This window comes from Ziziphus jujuba, chromosome 2 (genome assembly GCF_031755915.1).
Source record: "Ziziphus jujuba cultivar Dongzao chromosome 2, ASM3175591v1".
NCBI lineage: Eukaryota > Viridiplantae > Streptophyta > Magnoliopsida > Rosales > Rhamnaceae > Ziziphus > Ziziphus jujuba.
In genome coordinates, this window is record NC_083380.1 from 6,229,166 (window position 1) to 6,238,658 (window position 9,493).

General features: G+C 32.4%; 1 pseudogene; it reads right to left on the bottom strand.

Annotated features, from left to right (window-relative positions):
• Positions 1-5,968: 5,968 nt before the first annotated feature.
• On the bottom strand, positions 5,969-9,040 carry LOC125422382 (receptor-like protein EIX2; annotated as a pseudogene).
• Positions 9,041-9,493: the final 453 nt, after the last annotated feature.

The window sequence follows — 9,493 nt, forward strand, 5'->3', positions numbered from 1 at the left end:
AAATGTATCCAAAAAAATTATAATGGTTATCATCAACATTTATTTATTTTTTTAAAAAATGGTATAAATGCAAAGAAAAATATATTGTAAAAAAATTAAATTGATAAAAAGAATATTTTTGATATTACTTTGTGTTGAGCATAATATGGTGATTATAAAAATTATCCAAAAGAATACATAGTGATGACGAATGAAATACTTATAATTAATTCATATAATTAAGGACATAAATTAGGATTTATAGGAAGGCATTGATAGTTTGTGGAATAAATGATTTATTTTGTTGCCATAGCTAAATGACGAAAGCAGCTAGAATAAGGAGTTAGAGAGATTAGAAAGAAAATGTAGGATAAAAAGTGCAGGTAAAAAAGGGGAGATAGAAAGTTTAAAGGAATATATGAGATTAGAGGTCCATGGAGAAAGTAGTAAAAAGTGTAGAGATAGTTTTTAGAAGAAGAAAGTGGTGAAAATGTGTACGATAAGTAGAAAGAAATGTAAATAAGAGAAAAAATTTAAGATTGAGTAGAGACAAAATGTAGATAGGAAAGATGTTGAGGGGAAAAAAGTAAAGAGAAGGTAGACTTGATAAAGTGGACTTGATAAAAGTAGAGATGGGATGCTAGAAGTATAGCAATGGAGGGAAAATAGAGAAAAAAAGGGAAAGTGAAAGTGGAGAGAAAGACAAAATAAGGGGGGAGCTTTTGAATTTTGTTTTTTTTTGTTTTTTTGTTTTTTTTTTGTTTTTTTTTGTTTTTTTTTCCGTTCATTTGTAATAAATTGAATTTCAATAATTACATTTCATTTTTGTCTTGCCTGCACTAGAATACCTTTCAATTTTTGTCTTTCACTACATTAAATTGCATTTCAGAAAATTTGGCTCCATGTTGGGTTGGCTTCCATTGTTTGTTTAGAAAATAACATAGTCAAACTGGCTCTTAATTTTCAAATTCTTTATAGAAGATGTTGATCTAATGGTTATATAGACTAAGTTGATTATAAACGTGCCCTAAATTTACATTCAAAAAATGCATTGTTAAAAAGCAATTTGAGGGAGGGAAAGGTCTATGAGAATATTATCTATTGAATTTCAATATATCATGCATTCTGTTCTATGTGAAACCTATCACTCATAAAATTGGTAAAAAATTAAAAAATTAAAAAAAAATAATATAGAACTTCAGACAAGGTATATAATATAGGAGATGATTTGTCACACCCCAAGTCTAAAATACTTGAAATGTGATAAAAGACATACTTAAAATATTAATGAAACTTATAGTTCGGAACATAAAAAAAACTCTCCAAACATTATTAATAAAAAAAATGTTTAAAAAGTTTCCAAAGAATATGAACAAAAATCAACTCCAACATCCAAAAGGTCTTTCAAGCTAACTGATATAAACCTCATAACAACTAAACACCATTATCATATGCCAAATCCAGCTACCTTGAATTATGGAGTACTTGAAACCATAACATTAAATAATGAGTATAAAACTCAGCAAGCTACTGGGTTTTTGCATATATACAAAAATAAGAAAATACTTAAAATAATAACAAATGCATATTCAAAAATAACCTTCAGCAACGTAAACATAATTTTCTTATAAACTCTAATTGTTAACTACCTAGTAGGACTTTCCATAACATAATATTACCCATCGGTAATCCGTATAAACTCGAGTGCGAGGTAGTAACAAGTGGGGAACATAAATTTTAAAAACAAACACTCACACCCGAAGGTATGAGCCATACCTCTACTGTGATCATCAGTAGGTTCTCCCACATGAAACAATACGTCTAAACTCGAAGGTGAAGAACCATAAATCACTAGAGGAATACCCTTACATGATTCATCTCAACACCCGAAAACATATTGTAACATATCATAACGTATCACATAATACCTACTAAGTACCAACAACTAGAGCAAAAAAATACATATATCAATAATCCAATAATTTCTTTGTACAATACATATATATTTCATAAAACATAAACTTATAGAAAAAAAACATAAATAAATTAATAACATAAGTACATATTTGCTATAGTTTCAGTTTTCAAAAAGTCCAGTAACTTACCTTGATCAGCAAAGTCCACAAAATATTTACAACCTATGAATAATTCCAATAGTTTCTCATCAGTATAAACAGAACCACCATATACTATAATTATTTTTCGTATAAATCCATAATCAAGATCTTAAATTTAAACTAAATGAATACGAGTTGATACCATAAGATCATCATAGCCTAAGCCCCAAATCTTAAAATTATCAGTTTAGAATAAGATCGTATCACCAAAAACCGAATAACACATATTAATCCATAAATAGTCTCCAAATAAGAAATTAATTCCTTATTCAATGACATCATCTAAGCCTGAAAAATTATGGGAGTACTGTACACATACATAAGTGACTGTGATTAAGACAATTTGATAAAATAATAATGAGAAACCATTCAAAACTCATTGAAAAATTAACAAAGAAAATACTGAAACTATTAGATTTTCAGAAACCTTCATTCAATGCTCGAATTGTTTCTCTTTCATGAAATTTTGTATTCATTTGAAATTATGCAAATTAAAACTAGACACACTTATATAATCCTATAAAATTTTAAAAGCCAAACAAAGGTCGAAAACATGGTCGAATTAACTTTAGTAACTTGTTGACAGAAACTGAAAATCAACATTTTACAGGGGGTCCGGTCTACATAAATATTTATTAAAAATAATATACGGGACAAAAAATAGTAATATTTTACGAAATCTAACTATATATAGTAATAATGCTATATAAAAATTATTAGGTCAAATAGAGATAGAAAACTATTTTAAATCGAATTTTATTCTTTACTAAACGGACCAGAAAATAAATTCAGACAGCTGGATATAGATAATTTAGAAAATCACCACTGCCAAAATATACAGAATTTGAAGCTGAATTTTTTTATAATAATATTAGACATACAGAGGATAAAGTATACAAATTTTCAGATAAACATAATTTCTTTTGGATCTGTTTTGAAATTTTTACTTACGAACCATACTGAAATCGTACAAAAAAACCAGACAGAATGCATAAATTCAAAATTTCATAATAAATTGAAAGCAGATCCAAATCAACCCAAATAAATTTATACAGATTCATAAACATGTCTTTTTTCATATATATAAATTGTAGTTCCAAGATAAACTTTTAAGTATTTTCAATAAAATCAAACAATCACTCTGTACAGATTCCCATATAAATTACATATTAGGGTTTCAACAGTAATACTTCAATTTAGCCTTAATCAATGCTTCTAAAACCCCAAAATATCTGAAACAATCTCATATAACATAAAAGAGATCAGAAAACCAACCTTGAGCAACTTCAAAGATTCAAGATCTTCCTTTCTATGCCCCAAAACTCGTTCAGAAATTAAAATCTCCAAAGATACTGGATCCCTAACAATCTTAAATGAATACCAAAACCCTAAATTAAGATCGGATGCTCTTAATATTAACCCTAATAGATTTTAGGGTTAGAAGAACAAGAAGAAGAAGAAGACGACTTACCCGATACCCTAGCATCGTAAAGTTGAAAACAACGTAAAAGTAAAAATAAACGTATTTTTTCCTTCCTTTTTATAAAACCTAAAATATAGTAAATACTCTTTTTTTTCTTTTTTTTTTCAATTTCCTAATAGAATTGAAATATACTTATAACCAAACCTATTAGGATAAAAACTCTATTTTTTTTTCTTTAAAAAAAAAAGTTATCTATAAAACCTTTTTTAAATATATATATATATATATATACCCGTATATTACATGATTGTCTAAAGTTTTACACTTCTTCAAAATCCTAACAAAGAGGTTGAATAAGAAAATGCTACCAAGTACTCTCCATCATTGTTTAAAGCCATTAAAATGGTTAATGTATTGTCTTAGCTCCTTTTAACTGATGTAATATTGCTGTCTAACTAGAAAAAAAAACATGCACTCACAATCAATGAAGACAAGATTTTATCAATGAATATTTCTAAATGAAAGAAAAAAAAACATACACTCACAATTAATGAAGATAACCAATGAAGGTCTAATTTCTCCACTCAGGCTCAAGAATTCATACCTGCCAGAAGAATCATGTGGATTATGAAGATTAAATTCAACTGCGATAACAGCTCCAGTAGTGTTCTCAAATCTTATTTCTCGCCATTGATAACAGTTGCTTCTTCCCTTCCACGAAGAAAGCCAGTTTTCTGGATCATAAAGGTGATTCTTGAAGTCCAAAAGAGCTTTTCAATCTGAGTCCAAGCAATTCACCATCTCAGCATCAGTGCTAGGAGTAAATTCTCTTGTCATAAAGCAGAGAATCAGTAAATGGAAGCCATGCAATTGTTTCCATTAGGTACAACCTTTCTACCAGACACCAGAAACAAAGGCTCAATTAGAACTTTAGTTTTAGTAAAGAGGACGAAGAAACTTTGAAGTCAAAGTAATATATAAACAATTTAACGTTGTGGCTGCATTTATCAGTATTTTCTTTTAACCAAATAGTAAATGTATTTGCCATGAAAAGAAATTGTTAAAAGCTAGTTTCTCCATTGTCGCTCCATGGTGATGACAAATTGTAGTATAGACTCAATACTGTCTATATATGTAACCTGAAGCTCCTGTTACACACACCACCTTTTGCTCTCCACTCATAACATCTCTCTCTCTCTCTCCCCGCTCTGCTCTGGACCTTTTGTCGAAGTGTGTCCTAAGTATCACTCTTTTTTCCATCAGTGCTAGATGTTGTTATAATGGGAAAGAAATGGAAACGAAAAATGGGAAAGAAAATTAGATACAATGTAAATGACAATTGACCAAACCCATGTACTAAAAAGTTGTCACACGGATTACCTTCTAAATTTTTAATACAAATGTTGGCTTTTTTTTTTTTTTTTTTTTTTTTTTTTTTCTATTTAAAGAAAAATTCCAATCCGTATTGGAATCATTGAATCAGAACTAGTAAGAGAAATATCAACGAATTGAAGCTTTTGTTCAGCAGGAAAACTCCACCTGACAAAATGAGAAAAAAGTTTCTATTCACTGTTCACACTTGTCAAAGTTTGGTTACCGTAAATGCTATAGAAAGATTGATGCAATGGGATTTCCTAAAAGTTGGACGTTCAGTCCAATTATTTTATATATAACAAGCTGATCATAGGCTTCTCAATCCCATAATTAAGGTAAAAAATATATAGCAGCATATCATTTCCTTCTTCTTTTTTTATTTTATTTTATTTTATTTTATTTTTTAGGTAAATAGCTGCATATCATTTCCTTCAATATTGATTTGAACACAACGTTTATATAAAATAACAAATTAAAGTAAGGATGGGAAAGTGAAACAAAAGAATTGATATATTTTGTAATTATATACATAATCTATATGTTGAGGAAACCTTTCTCCTTCAGGCCTTCAAACAGTGTTTTCATAAACTCACTTCCAAAGAAATGAAGTTGACACCCAAACCTTTTCTTCTCTTTTAGGATATATATTTGGACCAAATAGTTTGGTGAGGTTTCTCACTTTTCCATCTTGAAGTTAAGAACTTTTCCTTAGACCACCATCACATCATTAAACCTTCACAATTTTTACTCGTACAAAAATTGAGATTTTCAAATATAATACAATACATGCCTCCCTCCCTTCTACGGAAAAAAAAATAATAATAATAATAAAGAGAAGAAAAACAAATACTTTGAAGCTTGAAATGTAGATGATACATAAGTAATAGTTCATAGATGAGAAGCACATTTTCAAATTAACATAATACTATTTCGAAATGAAACTATAGAAGAACTATTGAGTGAAAAGGGAACTTGACAAGTAAAATGAATTGACATAAACCAGTAACAAAGAAAGCAGGGTATGCATTTCAAGAAGACTAAGTGAAGAAAGAAAGCAGACTCTCATCTTCTTTGGTTACTCCCTCGATTCCTCTGCTGTCTGGTTCTGTAATTTCAACCACAGATATAGTATTCTATCTAAAACTTTCTCAACAGCATCGAAGTAGGCTACACTCCAAGACCTTTTCATCGTGATTACCAGATAAGGAGCAAGAATTCCTGCTGCAAATCCCAATCCAATGCTCAAGCAAAACCATTTGTCAACTAAGCTGTCAACACTTGTATTAGCCTTTGGAGTAGTCAATCCCTTTTCTGGATCATCATCATCATCATCATCACCTGGGCATTTTACATCAAGTGGAATGCCACAAAGGCCAATGTTTCCAGCAAAAGAAGGTGCATCAAAAGTTGACATATGATGTGTATAAGGGATCCTACCAGAGAAGTTATTGTTTGACAAATTAAGGAACCCCAAAAATGACAGTGATGCCAAACTTCGAGGAATAGCATCTGAGAACTTATTAGTTGAGAGATCAAGCGATGACAATTGCTCCAACTTTGAAATGCTCTCGGGAATGTGTCCACTGATATGGTTTCTGGACAAGTTCAGAAACACTAAACCTGACAATTTTGTTATCTCTCTTGGAAGATCTCCACTCAAATTATTTCCTGAGAGATCTATGCCGACCAAAAGGGAGAGGATCTTGCTGAAACTCTGAGACTGGTCTTTCAGAGTCACAACAAAGTTTTCTTTATAATAGGTAGTCCCATACATCCCATAGAGCAGATAACGGTTTATGATTTGCTTTTGTTTCATAGCTTTGAAATCTCCAAAACTAGCAGGAATGCTGCCATGGAACTGATTTCTTGCCAGATCTAAAACTTGTATCGAACTTAAATTTGATAGCACTGGTGGAAGTTCTCCTGAAAATGCATTGGCTCTCAAGCTAAGAATTCTCAGTCTTTCGAAACCTTTCCCCATCCATGGTGGGATTCTACCAATTAATCTGTTGTTTCCAAGATCGAGTGTCTCCAAACTTGCTAAGTTCTGGAAAGATGACGGGATCTCTCCAGAGAACTTGTTGTCATTTAGGTGCAATGTTTGAAGCAAACTTAGGTAACCTATGATGGCAGGGATTTTTCCAGACAAATTGTTGTTACTATAGGTCCAGTGCTTTAATATAAAAACAATTGGCAAAGCTTGATGGAATGCTACCTGTTAAGTTGTTCTTAGAAAGATCAATGACTTGAAGACCAGGATTGTTACCTGTAGAAGCTGGGATTTCTCCATTTATCTGGTTTCCAGAAATAGAGAGGAAAACCAAGGAACCACTTGATTTATCTGGAATAATACCAGAAAATTTATTTTTGGAGACGTCAAGAAAGTAAATTTTTCCGGCTGAAAGAGGAATGGACCCTTTGAAGAGGTTTGAGCTGAAATCAAGCACTGCATTTGCAGCTAAGTTTAGTGGACTTGGTAGATGACCTTCTAATCGATTAAAAGAAACATTCAACCATGAAAGGCTAGAGGAATGTTCCCAAAACCAGTTGGGTATGGAGCCAGAAATGTTAGTATCTGAGAAATCCAATTCACTGACATTCTTTTGCGACTTAAACCAAGCTGGGAATGAAGGACCCAAATGGCATGAATGCATATCAAGAGACCAGAGTTGGAATGGAGGAACCCAATCGGAACTGATGTTCATGGTGAAAGAGTTTGAAGATAGGTATAAGAATTCCAGCTTGCCTAGCTTTGAAAAATGTGCTTCAGTAACTATACCCATCAAATGATTGGAAGAAACATCGAGATAATACAAATCAGAAAGTTGTCCCAAACTTTCTGGCAAAGTTCCGTTTAGCTCATTTCTTCCTAGACTAAGAAAAACGAGACTCTTGAGCTGACTAAGCCATTGTGGTAATTTACCAACCAAGTGATTTTGTGACAGGTCCAAGTTTAGCAGACTAGGCAGTGGCCTTTTAGAAAGGCAACTTTCTATTCGTTCAAGGAATTTAGGTAAAGTTCCAGTCAAGTTGGTACCTGATATACGAAAATACATCAGGTTGCGGAGTTTGCCAATAGAGCTTGGAATCTCACCCTCAACATTATTGGAACCAAGGTTCAAGTCGGTGAGAAATGTCATGTTTCCAATGGAGGCAGGAAGTTTCCCATGTAGTTTATTGCCACCTAAATCAAGAACTCTTATCTTCTCCCATCTTCCTCTAAACAATTGATAGCAACTTGCTCTAAGATTGTAGTTACTATTAAGAATTAAACTCTGCAAATTAGGAAGGTTGCTAAAACCAAGTGGGATTCTTCCAAAGAAGTTATTTAAGGTTATATCAAGAGCAACAAGGCTGGTAACATTGACAAGCCAATTAGGCATTTTTGAATTCAACTTGTTGTAACTGAGATCTAGGACAGCAAGAGAAGTTAAATTCACAGAGGTGAGAGGCGGAATAGTACCAGATAAACTACAATCAGATAGATGCAACTCAGTTAAGAATGGGAGCTTGGTCAGGGACTTTATCCATTTTGATCCTACCTCTGAAAGATCAACTTCATTCATCACAAGATGCTTTAGAGAGACGAGACCTGTTACCCATTCAAGATTATCAACAAGTAAACTCAAAGACTCGAGATCAAGATACTGAAAGCTAGACAAGTTTCCTAAATTTGGAGGAAGTGCACCACCAAACCCAGCATTTGAGAGGTTTAGATATAGCAAATTTTGAAAAGATCCAAAAAATTCAGGAATTGTGTTGTCATAGAATGTGTTGAAACTCAAGTCCAAATGCCTTAAGGACTTCAGCTTTGTTAATGAAGGTCTAATTTCCCCACTGAAGCTTCCGATTTCATACCTGCCAGAAGAATCAAAATCTTGCAGATGAGGATTATAAAGATCAACTGAATAACAGCTCCAGTAGTGTTCTCACAGCTTATTCCCCTCCATTGACAGCAGTTGCTTCCCTTCCATGAAGAAAGCCAGTTTTCAGGATCATGAAGACCGTTCTTGAAGTCAATTAGAGCTTCTCGGTCTGACTTCAAGCAAATCATCGCCTTAGCATCAGCGTTGGGAAGAAATTCACCTATAATTGAAAAGCAGAAAATCAGTAACATTAATGGGAGACCTGTAATTGTTTCCGTCATAGGTAAAACCTTTATGCAAGAAACCATAAACAAAATTTGAAGAGTATAAATTTTGTTTTAGTGAAGAGGAAGAAGAAACTTTGCATTCAAAGCCTGCAAAAGTGGTTGTATTTATTCTTGGAAAAGTTAGCGCTGATTAATAATATAAAATTGCTAAAGGCACCGTCTTGGTTCAGCATTACACGGTGATAACAAATGGTATAGACACATTACAGAATTTGGAGACAAGTAGGTCCAATTTCAAGCCAATGAGGAAACGACTGAGAAAAAGCTCTCTCGGTGAGTGATCTCTCAAGCTTTTACGCAGAAAATAATAACGTAGATAATAACCATTTCTTCAACAAAAGGCTTACATTAATGATGACATTTGGCATATAGTTGACATTAGTTGCATCATTCATACCTTCTGATTCTTCAAACCAGCTTTTTCTCTTTTTATATCTCTGTTAATAG